The sequence below is a fragment of the Sciurus vulgaris genome, assembly GCF_902686455.1.
Source record: "Sciurus vulgaris genome assembly, chromosome: 15".
NCBI classification, from domain to species: domain Eukaryota; kingdom Metazoa; phylum Chordata; class Mammalia; order Rodentia; family Sciuridae; genus Sciurus; species Sciurus vulgaris.
This window is the reverse complement of record NC_136476.1, coordinates 84,374,686-84,393,405: the sequence shown is the minus strand read 5'-3', so window position 1 is coordinate 84,393,405 and position 18,720 is coordinate 84,374,686. Positions and strand designations below refer to the sequence as shown.

The 18,720-nt window shown below is 60.4% G+C and overlaps 1 long non-coding RNA gene across 1 annotated transcript; it reads right to left on the bottom strand.

The window, feature by feature from the left end:
* Positions 1 to 4,579: 4,579 nt before the first annotated feature.
* LOC306645039 lies at positions 4,580 to 8,227 on the bottom strand. Its single transcript, XR_013759517.1, has 3 exons — positions 6,652 to 8,227; positions 6,038 to 6,069; positions 4,580 to 5,967 (listed from the first exon to the last, which is right to left on the bottom strand). It is a non-coding gene; the product is annotated as an uncharacterized lncRNA (long non-coding RNA).
* Between the last annotated feature and the right edge of the window lie 10,493 nt (positions 8,228 to 18,720).

The window sequence follows — 18,720 nt, the reverse complement described above, 5'->3', positions numbered from 1 at the left end:
CAGTCCATGGTGTTTGCCTTTTACCAAATCATCTTAGTGAAACTTTTTCCTCTTTGAAAGACAGACACTAGCAAGCGTAGACTGGTTTCCGTTTCACAGGTGAGGGAGACCATGGCCATCAGAGAGAGAACACAAGCCACGTGAAAACCACCGCACGGAGACCAGGAGAGGCGGCAGCCCCAGTCCCACCCACGTGGATGTGCAGAGGGAGGAAGAGGCAGGCCGCGCCTCCAGCCAGATTTCCTGGGTTCAAATCCGGCGCTTCTTACCAGTTGAGCAAACTTGGCAAGTTGTTTAGCTCCTCTGGCCTCAGTTTCCCTCCTGTGCAGGGGAGGCTGGGGGGACCTCAGGGTCGACGTAGACTCATCAGTTAACCACCACAGGGAACTACAACGCAGGTGTCTGCTGTCATCAGCAGGCCACCCAGAGGCCACATGGGAGGGGTCGCCAAAGAGGCCTTGGCATCTCTTCCTGCTCTGCTCCGGAAGACCCGCGCTTCACCCCGGAGCCACGAGCTCTGCGCCTGACCCCCCACACACAGCACACTCCAGCCCGCGTGGCCCTGCTCTGACCCAGGTGTCTGCTGGCCTCCCCCACCGGGTGCCTGTGCTGGCCTCTGCTCCCAGACCTCAGGCTACGGGGCTCTGGCTGCACCTGCGAATGGAGAGACATTCCGGAACCTCTGGGGGAGGGCGTGGATCCATCCTCACAGCCATGGGACCCCCAGGCTGGCTGACCTCCAGCAGCCTCCCAGGGATAAAGCCCACGGCCATGCCCTCCCCACAAGCTCCACGCGACCCCCTGTGGCACACTGCACTCCAAGGCCACTGACTGATTCAAATCCAGAATGTGCTGGGCCCTGAAGGGAGGCCCCTGCCATGCATACCTGCGGCATATGGCCAACATCTCCACAGCCCTGCAGAAGGAAAATGGCTAAGATGGATCCAGGTAGGGCTCTGGGCCAACCTCGGTCACACCCTCAATGAAGAGTCACGTGACCTTCCCAAGCCCAGCTGGCTCAGCAGGAATCAGGGTTGCATGCTGTGGGTACCGCACAGCTGCACCACCCGTCTGAGGCAGAGGTCATGCCTCTCTCTGGCCAGGCAGCACCCACCTCCAGGGAAGGCCCAGCTGCCTGCCAAACAGCATCTTGGAGTCACCATGACAATCAGGTGGACACTTGACGTCCTCGCATCAGCAAGCTGCCCAGGTTAATGAAGAGTGTTCTAGGACAGGAAATAGCTCGTGCAAAGGCCCCCGGGCAGTCACGACCCCAGGAAACTCATCTCTGCCTGAGTCAGAGAAAGGAAGAGATGAGGGAAATCGAGGAGGAACAGCCTAGGGGAGCCAGAAGGCATATGGCTTCGTGGAGAACCAGGCCCCCAACTTCAGTCGCCACAAGTACCAGCACTGTGCCCGCAGTGGGGTTTGCCCACCTTGCACACTCTCTGGCCAGAACGCTCTCCCTCTGCCCTTCCTCTTCTCTCTCCTCACCCTCCTCTCCCTCTCTCCTCCCTCACACAAGCCCCTCCTCCGGCCCAGGAGGACCAGCCGGCCTCGCCCCCATGCCAGCTGGCAGAGCAGCCCAGGACCCTGGAAGCCAGGAGGCGTGTCTGGCCTCCACACCCGGGAAGCTCCTTTCCAGGAGGCTGGCCTGGAAGGCCTCAGTCTCCCCGCTTCCTCGCCACACCCGCCCCCCATCACCCAGCCCGCCTGCTGACTTCCTGCGGCATCAGCAGCCAACGGTGGGCAGGCCTGGCTTCCGTCAAATACCGCCCAGCCATGCGGAGGAGGAAGGGGTCAGGGAGGGGGCGGAATTCTCCAGATCTTCTCCCAGCCTCCAAAGGGCCTCTGGAGAGGTTATGTAAGATTTCTTTTTTAAAAAGTATGGAAAGAAAATTTTTGCCAATATTAGGAAGAGCTGAGCAGGGCAAATCAGGGGGCCAGCCCCTTGCCTGTGCCCAGAGAAGTCCTGGAGTGGGACCCCCGTCGCTCCATGTGGCCATCTTGTCACTGTGTCCCCAGGATGTCCTGGGAGGAGACAATGAATGAAGGGAAGGAGAAGGGAGCAGGGTGGAGGAGAAACCCGGAGGGGTGACAGGCAGCCTCGGAGCAGGAGGTTGGCTCCGGAGCCAGGAGAGGCTGGGGTGGGGAGACGGCTCTGGAGTCAGGAAAAAGTGCTGAGTAAAATCTGTCTTTGAAAAGGCCCCAGATTATTCATCTAAGTCTTCATCTCGCTCAATTTCAGTTCAAGCGGCTGCAAATATTTGAAATGAGTAATTTCTCCTGATGAAGAGAGTCTGATTTTGATTCTGCCTCATTTATTTCAAGATTTAGGGGAGAACCCAGAGGGAGAGGCCCGGGTCTGTCCTCAGGCAGCTCCCGGCCGCCCCCGTGCCCTTCCAGCTTCGGGGTCTACACCCTGGTTGGCCCTGACCCCAGGTTTAGGTCAAGGGAGAGGCCAGCGGGGCCTGCCTGTCACTGTGAAGGCCCTGCTCCCGGAAGCAGAGGGGCCCCATCCCGGGACGGACGCAGAGGCGGGGCCAGTCTGCGCTGGCTCCTGGGTCTCCCACCAGTTTGGGGTCCCCAGGCCTCTGGCCCCCTGGTACAGCCACCAGCCCTGCCCGGTCTCTGTCCTCCTCCCACAGCTTCCATGGCTCCCAAGGGCTCCTGGCCTCAGCCCACCCTCAGCCTCAGCTCCTCCACACCCCCTGCCTGGTCAGCACACCCGCCGTGGGACCTTCTCACACTCAGGAAGCCCCCCGTCCCTCCCACGGAGCTTGACCCAGTGTCACCTCCTCCACCCTGTCCCCACAGCAGGTGAGGGACACCGAGGGCACTCCCTCTGCAGAGCCCTGGCCCTGTCCCTGTCCAGCCGCCGTCTGGGGCCTCCCCGTAGCACCCACTCACACGAGGCCAGGGCTGCCCTGAAAGCGGGGTCCTCTGCGCTCGGCACCCAGCCAGGCTCACGGCGGTGGGAACGTAGGGAGAACCGGCCCCACGGGAAGGCATGAAGTGTGGGGAGGAGTCGCCAAGGAACGTCGCAGCCACCCGAGCTCTGCCGGACAAACAGCGGCCACACCTGTGACCAGCCCCCGTGACGCCACGCGGGGTGCAGAGCAGCAGAGAGATGGGGTCCCGTTCAGAGGGGGGCCCACCCTGAGGAGTGAGCCCAGGACGAAGAGGAAGGGACACTGGAACAGAGTGCCCGCGGCCAGCTCTGCCACCCAGCAGGTCTCCACTGCAAGAAGACTCAAGCTCCAGGGGCCACCAGCCCTGTCCCCGGCAGTGAGACCGCTGACCCACACTCAAGATCAAACAGGGCCACAGACTCGGGAGGACAGGGGTCAGGGGAGCAGGCCCCGCTGGGGACAGGGCTGTGTTTGGAGTCCTGAAGGCACAGCAAGGAGATGAGGCAGACGTGCCCAGGGGCCATGTCCAGGCTGGTGCTGGGAGCTGGGGCCTGGCGGGCAGGAACTTGCTTTTTCTCCTAAAGGAAAAGCAGTGCAGGGAACAGAGGGGGCGAGAGGGGACGAGAGGGGAGGCCAGCGCAGGCCCCACACTTCCCCAGAGCCCCACAGCCCTGGCTTCCCACGGAGGACGCTGACCCCCTCCGGCAGGCAGTCCCTGTGCTGGACCGGGCCTGGGGCACGGCAGTGAGAAAGGGGCTGGCCAGCGGGATTCCCAGTGGGAGGGGACACCAGAGCTCCCTGGAGGTGGCCAGCCAGGGTCTCAGGCCGGCAGCTGGGGCAGGGCTCAGGAAGGAGAGAGCCCATCACTGGGCACCAGCCAGCTTTCCAGGAGGCCAAGCCCGGAACCCTGGCTAGGCTGCAGGACCACCCGGCCAGCCAGCCAGCCAGCAGGGCCAAAGCTGGGCTTGAGCTCCTGAAAGGGACAGTTTGAGCTGGGTGGGTGGGTGGGTGGGTCCATTCCTACCACCTGGTGGTCTCAATTTTCAAGGAGCAAGGGGATGGGGCGAGGGGGTTATGGAGTTCCTGGTTTCAGGCAGATTCTCCACCCGGCCCACATTTGGGGGCGGGGGTGTCCTGGAGACTGAACCCAGGGAAACTGAGCCACATCCCTAGATTTTTTTTATGTTTTATTTAGAGACAGGGTCTCACTGAATTGCTTAGGGCCTTGCTAAGTCGCTGAGGCTGGCTTTGAACTCTCCATCCTCCTGCCTCAGCCTCCCAAGCTGCTGGGATTACTGGCATGGCCACCACGCCTGGTCTGCCCCCTTTGGACGGTGTTTCTTTCGGGTGGCACCAGGCGTGGCCATCAGGAGAGGCTGCCTGAGTGCCTCTCCCACCTCTGCAGTTCACTGGCTATGTGACCCTCCAGGGCTTGCTCACCTCTCTGGGCGACAGTTAACTCCTCTGATCAGGGCTGCCTTGGGGGGCGTTATGAAAAGTCCGTGCATAGGGCACCCAGCAGATGCTCCGAGGACGCGAGCTCCTGGGAGCACATCCCTGGCTTCTCAACACCCCGCTCCTGCCCCTTCCCACAGCACCAGAGGGACCTGTTAGGGCCTGTGTCCCCTCAGGTCTGCCGGCTCGACCCCGACGCCCCCTCTCCCAGCACTCGGCTCTGCTCACTCCCCTTCCCTGTCCTTCCTCTGCTGAAGCTCTCCTGGGCTTGACATGACAGTTCATCTGTCAGGTCTCATTCCAAATACTGGTACCTCCCCTGTGCTGGCTTTTTAACAAATGGAATATCTAGAGTTGCTTTTAACTGCATAAAGAAAAGAAAGGATTTTTTTTTTTTTTTCTTGGCAATACTAGGGATGGAACCCAGGGCCTTAGCACATGCTAGGAGAGGGCTCTACCACTGAGCTGCACCCCTGCCCAAGAGGATCCTTAAACAAGAGTGATTCACAGGGAGGGAGCCGTGCTGAGGAACAGAGGTGAGGGGCTGGGTTTTTAACCAGATGAGTGTTCCACATACGCACGACAAATAGAGAAATAAATGAACCAATACATGTTCAAAGTCACCTTGCGGGGAGCCCTTCCCAAGCCAACCTTAGTAAATGAACTTACTCTGTTTTCCCCCAAGGGCCGAAGATCAAAGCCAGGGCCTTGTGCCTGCTAGGCAAGTGCCCTGCCCTGCGCTGCTGCTGTTTTTACCCATAAGCCTCTTGTTGGGTGTGTGTTTGAGGGTTGTGTGTCCCTCTCATTGGAATTGCCCCGGAATGACTGAGGGTCATGTTTCTGCTCAACACTGTGTCCCAGAGCCTGAATCAGGGGACCCAGGCCAGAGGCACTGACTATACCTGTGGGAAGAGAGAGAATAACCACAGAGCCACGCCCACCTGCCCCACTGCACACCTGCAGGCACTGCCCAGGGCTACCCAGTGCAATGCGACCTCCCGCCAGGACTGAGCCAGGCACACCACAGGTGCTCGATAATTGTCTGTCAAATGAATAAAGGAAGGAACGTCTGAGGCCTTTGACCAGAGGAATGCATTCCTTCCAGAGGGACAAGTGAAGATTTTTTGAGAGGCAAACACCAGAGAGGAGCAGCATACAGTAGATGCTCAATGCACAGAAGTTAGTACAGTCCCCAGGACTCCCGGTGGGTGGTACTGACCCCCACACTAGACAATTTCTGTGACTGGCACATCTACAACACACTTTCCCTCTGCTCCTCCTCAGCATCCCCCAGTGCCAGTGGGCTGCCAACGTGCTTTGGGGCCATAACTACATGAACCAAGAGTCATCTGAACCCAAGCTACTGTGCCGCCACCACAGGAGGTCTGGTGACGGAGGCGAGTGAGGGACGAACAGGCAGGTGGCATCCACAATGTGGCTTCGCTGGACAGAGGGGCGACTCACATCCTGGGTGGGCCAAGCAGGTGTGAGATTGTGTCACGCTCCTCGGAATGGCGTGGAATTTCCAGCTTATGAATTGTTCATTGCTGGATTGAGCGCTTCACATTTTGGGGCCAGTTTGTCCCCAGGTAACTGAAACCTGAGAAAGCAAGAGCGCGGGTAGGAGGCGGGACTACTGTAGCATCACCACTGACGCGTCCGTGACTTACCTGGGCTTCTTTCTAAGCAGGAGGAAGAAATCCTGAAAGCCCAAAGCAGAGAGGGGAAATTATTCTAGACACAAAATTCCCATTTGGAAAGTTTTCTACAATGATCACATGATCTTCTTCTTGTCAAGTCTTGTCCACATGGGTCTCTTCTGCCCTCCCTCCAAACAGTGCAGGGGTCACGCACTCCCATCAGAGAAGCCACAGGTTCAGAACAGTGGTCTGGAAGCCACAGCCCCCAGGAGGCCACTCGCTGGCTGCAGCAGGGGAGAACCTCTCCCCGCCACCCTTGGGCCCTGATCACAGCAGTCCTGAGAGGAGGGAAGCTGGCCTCCGGGATCTGCAGCCTTTGGTCCAGTCTCCACTCCCAACCTTCCAGCACATTCTGACCTGGTCACCTCACCAGCCGAGTGATATGCCTGGTCGAATCCCAGCCGCACAGCATCTTCAGGAAGCAGTTCTGTTAGTGCCCCATTCCCAGCTGAGCCGAGTGAGGCCCAGTGCAGCTCCAGGCCCTGCCCACAGGCAGGAAGCCTGGAGTCCCAGCGGCTGGCTCTGCGCCTCTCCCCGTGCCCTGTCCTGGGCCCTGACTCCAACCTGAGCCTCGGTTTCCCTACCTATAAAATGGGGGCAGTGAACACCTCATCGCTCCAAAAGAGGCCGCACCCCAGAAGAGGTCCATCCGACATTCTTCCCCCGGGAGGCTCTGGGGCCCCTCACGGGACACCGGCCTGTTCGAAGCCCGGTGGGCCCCTCGGCCTCCAGGGTGGAAGAGGGAGGCCGCGGCACGACGGGGCGGACGTTCGCAGTGCGGCTGGGGAGGCCCTGCGCCTGCAGGGAGGGCGCGGCCGGGAGGAGCCGCCTCCGGTCTCCTCGCAGCGCCGGCTTTTTATTTTTGAGTGCTTTTTAATTCCAGCCACTCTGCGGTCCCATCCGGGGCCTCCTGCCTCCACCCACCTCCTCGCTGGTGGCTGTCACACGACAGACATTTTTAGTGGTGACAGCTGGCCTTGTGGAACTCGGCTCGAGTACGGGAATGGTTTTAAAAAAAGAGCGAGCCGAACCGCCGCCACTTTAAATAGCTCTGCCGGGAGGAGGGCGGAGGCCGCGGGCGCTGGCGCTGCTGGAGGGGAGGAAGGACGCGAGCGCCAACACCGCTCGCCGCCGCCTCTGCGTCCCACCGCGGGGACCCCAGGCCCGGAGCCGCGGAGGCACTCCCAAGATCACGCGCTGGCCAGTGACAGGGACAGGCCCGGACTCCAGCCCGGCGAGGCTTTCCTGCCCAGGCTCTTCCTGTGATGGGGTCTGATCCCGCACCGAGGACAGCGGGCTGCAGAGCCCACTGCAGGGGTCCAGCACTCCCCAGTAGGGACAGCAGGACAGAGGCCCCAGTGCAGGAGCTCAGCTAACGTTTGCAAAGGCAGGACTCCAAGGTCCCCAGGTCCCCCAGGACCTCGCCATAGCTGCAAGTCTGGAGCCTGTTTGACTCCCCTCCCTCCAGTCAAACCAGGGCCTGTCACTTCTGACCCCTTGACGTCCCCTTTGGTAGATTGAAATTGCCCAGGGTGGGTAGTGACCCCACGGGGACCAGCACAGGCTGCCCCTGAGAGCTGGATGCAGCCCACTGTCCAGGCCTGGCAGGTCTCCTGGCTTCCCAGGCGGCTCCCCAGCATCACCCGAAAGAACCGGGTTCAGCTCCTGCCTCGCCACCTCTCCTGCGTGAGCTCAGGGAAGCCCCCGTTTGCCCTCTGCAGCAGGGGAGTGAGACAGAGGGGCGTTCGCTGCACACAGAGGGACCCAGGCGTGTGGCTCCTTGCCTGCCAGGTCCCCTGCCCTGGGCCTGTGCCCCTTTGCCTGTGCCACTCCTCAGGGGCAAGCCACCCCAGGGGCCCCCCATGCCAGTTTGGCTCAAACGTCCCTGTTCCAGAGATCCTTTCTCCTGGTAAAACCTCAGAAAGATTTCCCGGGCCGGGACCACCCCCTACGCCCTTCCTGCTGCGGTTTTCTCTGGGACACTCGCGCGTGCGGTAAGTGTTGGTGGTGTGCGTGTCTGCCCCCTCCCCCCAGCATACAGGCACTATGGGGCGCCATGGGGGCAGAGTTGCCACAACATCCAGAGCCCAGCCCAGAGCCTGGCCCGACACGGGCTCTTGGCGTGCATCTGCCGCGGGCCTGGGAGTGCCCCCGGACACCTCAGCTGACTGGCAGCCTCTATGTGGCATATTCCAAAGCAACCTGGAAAATGGCAGGTGATGCTAAAAACTAGAAAATTGGAAGCCAAAGAGGAGGGTGCAGACAGCAAGAGGGAGACAGCAAGAGGTGCCCTGGGGACCTTAGTGTAAACCCACCCCCTATGAGCTTCCCTGCCGAGACTTACTAGGTCTCTCCTTTAATCCCCAAAACCCTCCCAGAGGTGAATTTTTTATCATCTCCCTGACCCTACTTTACCGAAAAGGACACTGAGAGCCAGAGAGGTGGATGCACTTGCCCAGGCTCACACAGCAGGAAGGCAAGGTCCAGAATCCCAGTGAGGTCTGACTCCAGAGCCTGTATTATTGCACATGATAACCTCCAGCCCTGTCCAGGAGAGTCATCCTTTATCAGGCTGAGCAGTCCTCAGGATGGACAGGATCGCAGGGTTCCTACACCAGATGGGGCAAACTAGAGGGACTTTGAGGCCTCAGAGCTGAGAGGTCTCCATTCAATGACCAGATTGTGAGCTGTATATTTTACATATGGAGTTATTCAAAAAAATATACTATCTCATTTAATCCTCAACCTGCTGAGCGAGCACTATTATTATCCATGTGGCTCAGTCAGGTTTCTGCTGTGATAGGGCTGTGTAACAAACAGCTCCACCAATCCAGTGGCTGTCACATTTATTTTCATCTCACAGGTCTGCAGGTCAACTGGAAGTGACTGCTTCATTCTGTGGGTTGACACAATTTAGCACCAGGCCACAGGGCAGATTTATTCAGCTCCATGAGTCTATGTGGGGGACCATCAGTTTCTTGGGACACAGTGGTCTTGGAGTGTGTAGCAGAAGTTCAAGCAGCCAGGCCAAAATCCCAACCATTTTCTAAGCTTATGCCTTTGTCAGACACTAGTGTCCCAAGTCACATAGGCAGACCATGCTTCAACAGGGGAGGCACACTCAGCCTGCTCCAGCCAAGGCACTGCAAGTCGTTTGGCAAGTGTGCATGCAAAATTCAGGAAAGGATGAAAATTTGGGAATAATATCCAATTTACCCCCAAGAAGTATCACAGACAAGAATTCATTGCCTTACCCAGGGACACCAGTGGCCCCGGGCCCCAGCTGCATGTGTGAATCCAACCAGGATTCTGGCCCAGGTTGTCTGACCTCAAAGCTGCTCTGTCCCCCAGGTTGCCAGGCGAGTACCAGACACATAATAGGTGCTCAGGAAATCATGAGTTCTCTGCTAAAATGAACCTTCCAAACTGCAGTTGACTGCATGTCAATTATTCCTCCACAAATCTCTCCCATTATTTCTAAAAGATAATTTTAAAGGAAAAAAAATCCATTTGGAGTACGAAATGTTAGTCCCTGGTACAAGACATGATTTGGAAGAAACTCATTAGAGGATTGGGGCTCAGCATCCATGAGCCAGAGCCAGAACCAGAGTCTGAGGGACACAGGCAGGAGCTGGGTGGATGGAGAAGCGACCTCAGCGTACCCAGGGAGACCACTGAAGCTAGAAGAGTCTCCCACTCTCTGCCAGACCCTGTGGTCCTCGCTCACTGGGACCTGCACTGACATCTGTGGCCTGGGTCAGAGGGCAGATGTGCCCGGCCAAGGGCTGACGTCGGGCGGCCTGCAGGATCCAGGGGAGAGGGCCAATTTTCATGTGTGGATCTTGTTTAGATCCAAGTTCACATGAAGATGATCACACGTGGGTGTGTGTTCTCTCCTTTACATAGCATGCATTTCCAAAGCACATGCACACGATCATGTAGGAAATCTGTTGTACGAATGCATTGGCGAGGCACGCTTACGTGCCGACTAACACTGGGAGTCTGACGACCTGTGTGTGGCACGCATGTAACTGTGCATAAGAACAAGGACGCGCCTGCGGGAGGAACGTGGGGTACCGACGTGGATTCCCTCGGGCAGCGTGGCTCCACATTAGGTTTGAAAGGCCCCTGATTATTTGTAGCTGCGTCCTGAGGTGTTTCCAGGTGCAGCAGTATGACCCCCCGGGACTGGCTTCAGAGTAAACAGGGAGGGGCTGGGGTGGCAGGGACAGAAAGGAAGCCAAATGAATGGCGGGTGTCCTGGTGCAGCCGGGCAGGGGGCTCACCAGGTCTCTGTATCATTCTCTCTGATTTTGGTAAATGCTCAACACGTTCGGTAGTGGAGAAGTTAATGCTAACGAGCTCCCAGGATAAAGGTCTAGCGAGGGGTCTTCCCCAGTGCTTAAGACTATGGTAAAACACATACAGCATACACTTGCCATCCTAACCCCCTCGACCGTCCAGCCTGGTGGCGTTAAGGTGGGCTGCTGGGCGTTCCTCTCCACTGTCCTCCGCTGGACTTTCCTTCCTCTCCCCAACCTGAAACTCTGCCCCATTAAACACCAACCCCCCACCAGTCCCAGCAGCCCAGTTCTACTGTCTCTGAATTTCACTGCTCTAGGGACCTCACAGAAGTGGGATCACACGGGATTTGTCACTGAGCATAATGTCTTCAGGGTTCATCTATGTTGTAGCAGGTGTCAAAATGTTTTTTGTTTTTGATTTTGAGAGAGGGTCTCCCCCAAGTTGCTGAGGCTGGCTTTGAACTCTTAATCCTCCTGCCTCAGCCTCCCAAACCACTAGGATTGCAGGTGTGCACCACAGCGCCTGGCTCCAAAATGTCCTACTTTTTAAGGTCTGACTAATATTCCATGTATGAACGGACCACATTTCGTTCACCTGCCATCCATTAATGGACAGCTGGTGGCCTCCACCTTTTGGCTCTTGTGAGTAATACTGCCATGACCATGGGTGTGCACATACCTGAGTTTTTTTTCTTCCTGAAGATCTATAAGAGGTAATGCTTACAGAAAATCAGACATGAGTCTATGGCTGAAGTTCCTACTTTATTTATTCCTGAAGCCTCTGATACACAGTGCACCCAGTCCTCGACCTCTGGACACCACGGCTCCCACAGGAGCAGGATCTTTGCGCCTGGGTCCTGGCTGTGAGACCTTGTGGAGCAGAGCATGGCCCTGGAGGCCCAGCCTGTTTTCGGGGAGCTTTGTCAGGTGGCGGCTGGAAGGGGACAGTACTTGCCAAGGACAGACGCTCACCAGCCCAGCAAAGGGCAAGAGCAGAGACACTCAGGCATCCCCCCAGTGTCACTGCCCCACGCCTGTCCAGGAAGGCAGCCCTCCTCTGGGCACCAGAATGGGGCAGTGTCCCCACCAGCCCCTGCTGGCCAGCCAGATTCAAAGGTCACCCTGTGTCCACAGGGCGCTGGTCCCCAGGCCCACTTTGGGGTGTCTCTTCATCCTGCTCAGTGCCCAGGAAAGGAGGGCTTGCAGAACCCAGGGAAGGGGGTGTGGCCCACCCACTCACAGCAGCCCCTCCGACCAGAGGGGCTGGCCTGGGGGGCCGTCCGGGCTGCTGCAAGGACCGCCCAGCGAGGGGGAGGACAGGCAGGGACAGGCCCCGCCCACTTCCTGCCCACTCCCAGGGTGGGGAGGACCACGGGGAGGACCACTGGGAGGACCCCAGGGAGGCTGAGTGGGGCCAGGACCAGGGAACCAAGAGCTGAGCGCTGGAGAGAAAGGGTGGGGACTTGCCCGAGACCCTCACTTATAACCAAGCCTACCCAAGACAGCGGTCCCAGGCCACAGGGCTCAAGGGTCCCTGCTCTCTCCACCCAGGTTCGTTTTCACTCCCTCTGCTCTGGAAGGTCCCCTCTCTGATCCTCAGACCAGAAGTCCTGCTGTGCCTCTAAGCCCAGCCCAAAGGTCACCTCCTCCACAAAGTCTGCCTAGATTCCCCTGCCCCCCAGAAACAAACTCTCATGCCCGCAGCCCCCAGGCGCACCTTGGCAGGAGCACTAGTGTCTCCTGCTCGAAAAAGCTGGTGTCACCTTGTCACCTCCCCTTTCAAATAGAGGGCTGGCTGGGACCAGGAGGGGTTGGCATGGGTGGGTGTTCAGCCCCTAACAAACAGACAGGTGTACAGATGGCAGGTGGAAGGGTGAAACACGCTTTCTGCCTTAGTCAGAACCAGTTGCACGCACAGAAACAATCCGCACTGTCCCAAGCCAAAAGAGACAGACTGCCTCAGGCAAGGCTGGATCCAGGTGCTCCAACAACGGTCACGTGGGCCTTCTCTCTCTCTCCATCTCTCAGTTGGCTTCATCTTTGCTTAGGCTGACCGTGGGCAATGCTGCCCTTCCGTCCTGCGAGCCTGGCTCCCCTGCAGAAGAGAGTTACAGTCCCAGGATTGGGTCTCATGGACTGCCTTAGGTCACATGACTGTCCCCTCCCCAAGCTCTCTGACCAGGGAGATGGACTGCTCTGATGCCCAGGGAGGGATGGCCTCTCAAATGCTTGAGAGGGAACCTGGGGTGAGGATGGGTGCCCAGCAGGTAGAAAGAGCCACGCCCACAGCCCCCAATTTCACCCAGGCAGACTGGCTCTGCAGGCCAGTCTAGGGGACAGCAACCCAGGGGGCCCTTCTCCAGAAACTTGGTCCCAAGAGGAAACACACAAATAAGCATGTCCCTAGGAGCCACACTGTGGGGCAGGCAGAAGAGAAGGAGGCGGAGGGAGCCACCCCCGGGCCCAGGAGGGCTCTCGGAAACCTGGGAGACGGGAGTGAGACCTGGAGATGTCTCTGACCCTGCAGATGTTCCCAGCCACACCCCAAGCCCAAGTGTGGCCCCAGCTCTGGCTGGCCCCCGGTTCTGCAGGTGGTTTCCCTCAGCACACAGGAAGAGCAGGGACCCACAGTGTGCAGAGAGGCAATGACACCTGGAGTCATTTCGGCAGCAATAAAAAACATTCAAAAGCAAGCGGAGCGCAGAGGTGCACATCCGTCATCCCAGCTGCTCGGCAAGCTGGGGCAGGAGGACCGCAAGTTCAAGACGTGCCTGGGAAACTCAGCAAAACCACGTCAAGATGAATAAAAAGGGCTGGGGCGTGCCTCAGTGGTTGAGCACTGAGTTTCAATCCCCAGTACTAAACCCCCATACTCAAGGCCAGGCACTCACCCAGCCACTTTGCAGACGAGGACCCGAGGACCAGGGAGGGGACGTGACCAACGCCAGACAGCAGGAGTTGAGCTGGCACTGGAGCAGGTGTGGCTGCCCAGAGCTGGGTCCTCTGCTTTGGGGGCTGCTTTCTGCTCTGGAGTGGCAGGCTCACCCAGATGCCCACCACATCTGCCTGTGGAGTGGCTTGAAATCCACCTTCCAGGGCCCCTCCTTGGACCCTGTATCAGAATCTCCCGGAGGAGGGACCCCGGAATCTGCTTTAACCAACCTCCCAGGAGATCCTATCAGCAGGCATCTGGGAAACCATTTGATTTCCAGAACATCAGCCCTGAAATCCAACCCGAGCGGTGAGGAGCCAGGTGGAGACAGAACCCACGACCCCCAGGGGAAGGGACTTCTGAGGGGCAGATGCCCAGCGGCCTCCCTCACCCTCCCAGGCCCAACATACCCTAAGTTTCAACTTAAGGAATATTCAGAATCTTTCTCCCTGTGCCACCAGGATGGGGTCAGGGGCAGCCTTCAGGACAACACATTTTTCATGAGAAAAGGAGCCCCCCAGCCTCAAGAGCTCTTTCCCTCCATCCGAATTGCATTTGCGGAAGGGGTCATTGATTAGCGGCCCCCATTTTTTATTAATCAAAGACAAACCACACTGAGCCAGGCCTCTGATCTGGGGACGAAGCCACACTGAGAAGCCATCTTCACCCAGAGCACAGGCCTTTCTCAAGTGCCCAAGTGCGGGGCCCAAGGGCCAGGAGGGGAAGCCGGGTTCTGGCGGGGAGGATGGAAGGGCCTCCCTGCGATCTGCAGCCCCAGGACCCACGCCCCAGGCCTTCCTGGAGGCAAAAAGCCCAGGCTGTCAGCGTGGGGGCTGAGCTCCCTGCCTCTCTTTCCATGGGACCAGAGCAGAGAACACTCCTCCTGGGTCTCACGGCCATGGAGGCCAGAAGCGGGACCCCAGAGCAGCCGGCCCCGTCAGGACAGCTTTCAGAGAGGGCCCAGCCTCAGGTAGCTCTACGGGTCTGCAGGCTCCCAAACTCTGGTCTAAGCCCTTTCTGCTGCTGCCACATCTGGGATGGGGGACAGTGTGTGCAGACCCTCCCGACCTCTCACGGTTGTCTGATGGCTGGAGTTTCTGAGAGGCAGGATGTCCCACAGAGACCCACACAGCAAAGCTGACCAGGGTCAGCTTCCCTTCTAGGAGGCCGGGAGGCTGGGCCTGCAGCCCCTGATTTCCCGCCTGCCTGCCCATCTCAGGACAGCACTGGGCCAATCTGGAGACACCCCTTGCCCTCCAGGGACAAGCTAGGCCTGGGAAGTAGGACCCTAGGCAGGACGCAGACTCTGCGGGGGACCCCTGGTCAAGCCTGGCCCAGCCACTCTGCCTGCGCTTGAGTCACAGCCGCATCTGGGAGGCAGCAGACCCCTGCCCGCCGTGGCCCCCAGGTCCTTGGGATGCGCTCACCTCTGCGTCTCCTCTCCTGGCCCCACGGCTCTGCCCTCCAGCCCCAGGCATCTCTTCAGCTTCCCCAAAGCCCAGGCTCCCTTGGGCCACTTCCTCTGCTGAACCCTCCCTCACTCTGTTCCCTCCGACAGCAACACGGCTCCCTTCTGACCTGGACGCCCAGGCCGAATGCTAACGTCCAGTGGAAGCCTGGCTGGGGCAGGTCCCTGCGGCAGCCTCTCCCACGGCGGACGGACGCTGGTGCGTTTTGACAGTGGCCGGCTGGGATCCCCTCTCCTACTCCCATCTTCAGCCCTGAACCCCCAAGGGATCCCCGGGCAAGAGCCAGCCCCTGCCGGCGGGCACCGCGAGCTCTCAGAGACAGCGGGCGGTGCACCGCGCCAGGTCCACTCGCGGTCGCAGGAGCGCAGGGTGGCCCGCCCTTACAGGGTCCCGCGGGAGCGCGCGAGGGGCGGGCCCAGGGCTCCTCCCCGGGGCGGCCGGGGTGCTCGGTCCGCGGGGAGACCCGGGAGACCCGAGCCGCGCGGCCCGCGGCGCCCCGCACGTCCGGCCGCGGCGCTGAACTACAGCTCCCGGGACGCCGCGCTCCGCGCCGCCCCGCGGCCTTCTGGGGACCGTAGTTCTCCCGGGGCGCCGGGGCGTGGGGACGAGGGACAGGGAGGCGGAGGCGGGCCGCCCGGTTCAGTGGGCACCTACTAGTGGGCACCGAGCCTGTGCTGCTCTCGGGGGCGGATGGGGATGCGCGGCCCGGGCAGGACAGGCGGATCCACCCACAGGGCGACAGGTGGCCGTGACCGAAGGCACCAGCCACAGACGGGGCAGCGGAGCGGACGGCGAGGCCGGGAGGCTTTCCAGGGTGGATTGATGGGTGCAGTGAGTAGGGCTTCCCTGCCGGGAGGCCGGACGCCAGCAGAAAGGAGGAGGATGAGGAGTTTGGCCCAGAGAGGTGAGGGCACTGGCCTACAGTCACACAGGGCGTGGAGGAGGCTCAGAGGCTGACTGCCCCAGGGCCAGGCCGCCCACCAGCCTGGCACAGGGCCCGGGCTGGGGAGAGCTGGCCCAGCGTCCCTCATGGACAGAAGCGCCGGGCAGGGGGCTGGCAGGTCCCAAGCACTGCCTGGAAGTGGAACGGCGCTCCCTCCGTGAGCCCCAGGACTCCAGGACCAAGAAGGAGAGGACCCTCCACCTGCGCTGAGGGGCCGGGTCCTCTCCCAGGGCAGTGGCGGGTAGCGCCAGGGCCGCCAGGGTGCACAGAGCTTGCTAGGGCAAAGGCCTGGGAGCCCGTTCCCACCCATGAAGGGAGGCCGCCCTGGACCTCCCGGGGAGCAGTTCTAGGAGGAAAACCAGACGTGGGCGAGACCCGGCATGTGACAAGCCAGAGAGGTGCCCGTGTGGGTCCCTTCCGCTGCGTGCCCTGAGGGCTGCCAGGGCTGGGGGTGTGCGGAGGAGGGAGGCCGGGACTGGAGGGCCTTCCCTGAGCCCGGGGCCTGTCTCGGAAGGGATCCCCAGCTCTTGGGTGCGTCATCACAGGTTCCCAGTTTAAATGGCAGAGCTTTGGCACAAGTCTGACCACGTCACCCTCCTGAAAAGCCAGTGTGGCTCCCTGTGCGCCCCAAATGAAGTCCCAGTCCTCAGCCAGCCCCCGCCACTCCTTTCTGTCCCTAGACCTGCCCCAGGCCTTCCCGTCCCGGGGTCTTGGTGGATGCGTGCGCTGGCGACCCCCGAGGCTTTGCAAGCCCTCCTCCCCTTCCTTCCTCCACTGTGGAGACCAGCAGCATGGAAAGGCCTTTTTCTTTTTTTTCAACCTCCCTTGCAGATGGAGGCAGCCATGTAATCCACTTCTAGCCAAGAAGATAGAACAGAAGCCCCGGGAAGAAATTCTCTTTCTGAATAGAAATGGGGTCTGGCAAGGAAAAGGCCCCTTCAACCTTTGGCTCTTTGGCCTTTTGCTCCTTCCCTTTCTTCCTGCCTGGAACATGGACATGAGACCTGGAGGTGCAGCAGCCATACTGTAACCATGAGGCAGCAAATGTGAGGGGACAGGGCCTCCATATTTGAGGATAGTGAAAAAGAAGAAAGTGCCACAGTGCCTGGTGACATCTGCAAGTCACTACATGAGCACCTGACTGCACCCCAGGTTTGGTGTTGATTAAGTCAAAATCTGCAGTGTGCTTGAACCACTGTAATAGAGTTTTTTAATTGGCGTGAATGCAGTGGTAACAGTACAGGGCCTTCCATGATGCCTCCGTGAACTCGGAGCCCGGGTCCTTCCTCCCGCTCCCTGGGCTCCTGCCACTGCACTGACCTCTTTTGGTTCCTTGACCACACTGAGCTCATTCCTGCCTCAGGGCCTTTGCACTGCTTCTATCAACTAATGGCTAGCTCCTTTTCATCCTTCCAGCCTCTACTTAAATGCCACCTCCTCAGAAAGGCCTGTCCTGCCCGCTGTGCGGAGAGCGTCCCCAGGGACTTGTGCGGGCTGCCAAGCTCTCACCACCTCCCCTGTGGCCAAACAGTGCGTCCTCCACGCTTATTCTTCATCTGCTTCTTTACCGAGTGGGAGCTCCACGGGGCACTGGGATTTTTGCCTGGCACTTGCCTCTGTATCCCTAGCAGGTGGCACAGAGTAGGCACGCAACCGAGGTTTCTCTGCCTGTGTGCTGGCTCTCCCTCTTTGCCTGGGAGCTGGAAATTCTGGCACCTGCCCCGGACCCGGCAGGGTGGCCATTGACTTCACCTCCTGGGTGCCGCCCCCTCCGGCCCCAAGGCCAGCGCCTGGGTGCTCGGGTACGAATGACTGACGGGAGCTGCTTCCACGGCTCGGCTCGCGGTGGTGGCCAGGAAGATCTGGGTCCAGAGGACAGAGAGCAGCCGGGTCACCCTTCCCACCGCCGGCCTCGTCCCTGCTACCATTAAAAGCAAGAAATGACTAAATGGAAGCCAGACGCCGCCCCTTCAGGTCGGCCTTGCGCCGAGCAGCGGCGGCTGGTGCTCCTGCCCTGGTGGCACCGGAGCAGCCTCGCTGCCAGCCAGGGGTCTCCAGCCCGCGCCCGCTGGTCGGTGCCCTGGCGGGAGAGCGTCTGTCCCCAGAGCGCCTGACAAACACGGGGTCACCAGCAGAGCGGCCGGGAGTCCTGAGCCGGAGGCCGTGGTCCACCCACAACGGACCTCCCGGGCCGGTGCGGCGCCGCGGGCCCGTCCCAGAAACCGAGGCGGAAGGAGACCGCGGAGGCCGCCTCCGCACCCGCCGCGCCCCAGGAGCTGCCCTGCCCTGCCCCGTCCCCGCCGCCCCTCCTGCCCTCCTGCCTGGGAGGGTCCCCTCCTCACCCGCCAAAGCCAGCCAGAGGCCCCCGGCGGGAGGTCGGACGGAGGGGCGCCGCCTCGGGCATGGGCAGCCCTGGCTCAGGTCCCGGCTCTGCCGCCTCCCGGCCCGGGCAGCGCGGGCGTGACCGGCGGGCTGACCTCTCCTCGGGGACCTCGCTGGCCCCAGCAGTCCCAGCGGGCTTGTCCCTCAGCTGCAGGTGCTGCAGGTGCCAGCCAGGGGACCAAGTCCCGCACCACCGGAGCCCCCGGGAGGCAGGGCCCGGCCACCCACGCCGCGACCTCCACGGGGGAGCGGCCTGGCCAGGCGCGTGGGCTCCTGCTAAACGCAGAGAAGCTCCCCGCCGGCACAGGACGCCGCCTACAGCGGCCGAAGGGAGCTCGGGGTCCGCCGGCACCTACCAGGTGTCCCACGCGGGCAGATCCCAGGGAGTCAGGCCCCAAGCACGGGCTCCCTGCGGGCAGGAGCCCCACTGCAGGGGTAAGAAGGCTGCCGGGGAGCCAGGTGAGCCACCCCGTCCTCCTTCCTCCAGCCGGAAACGTGCCCAGATAACGACATTCCCCTCCCAGACTCCCTTTGCAGCTCTGGGGCCAACTTGGCCCAATGCTGACCTGAGAGGAAACCAGGAAAACAACTGTTTTCTGAAAAAAATAGGAACTTACCTGGCA